At 35.4% G+C, this 432-nt stretch overlaps 1 protein-coding gene across 1 annotated transcript in view; it reads left to right on the top strand.

Moving 5' to 3' along the window:
* The window catches only part of LOC103808515 (kalirin), a gene marked incomplete at both ends in the record, with an annotated part of 110,321 nt that overhangs the window by 31,836 nt on the left and 78,053 nt on the right, over nt 1-432 (top strand). The window lies entirely within an intron of this gene.

Below are 432 nucleotides of genomic sequence, written 5' to 3'. Positions count from 1 at the left end.
AGAGAGGAGTGAGGGAAGAAAAAGCCTAGTTATCCAAGAGCCCTCGGGAAAAGAATCCAAATATGAGAGCCTTGAAACTAGTCATGAAATGTAACTCTTGTTTCCAGCCAGTTCTACCTGGAATTATTTTGTATAAAAAGGGAGTATGATAAACCATGCTGGAATTTCCTTTTCAGAGTGCACTTGAAAGTTAAAGGTAGCAACTTGAATGTAAAAAAACCCAACCCTTTGGCATGTACTTTTAAATGAAAGACTTGATTCATTTTGATATGGAGTCTGTGATACTTTTCTCTGCTTCTCAGCAGTAGGATCCTATTTCTAATACATGCTATGAATCAGGATTTTTGTGTCCTTGTATTTTGCATTTGGAAAAAGAATATCATCATTCAGATTAATCACTGTGTGAATGTTACTTGTGAAGTGAATGTTAAT

This window comes from Acanthisitta chloris, unplaced genomic scaffold (genome assembly GCF_000695815.1).
Source record: "Acanthisitta chloris isolate BGI_N310 unplaced genomic scaffold, ASM69581v1 scaffold25538, whole genome shotgun sequence".
In the NCBI taxonomy this organism is placed as follows: Eukaryota; Metazoa; Chordata; class Aves; order Passeriformes; family Acanthisittidae; genus Acanthisitta; species Acanthisitta chloris.
This window is presented reverse-complemented; position numbering and strand designations above follow the sequence as displayed.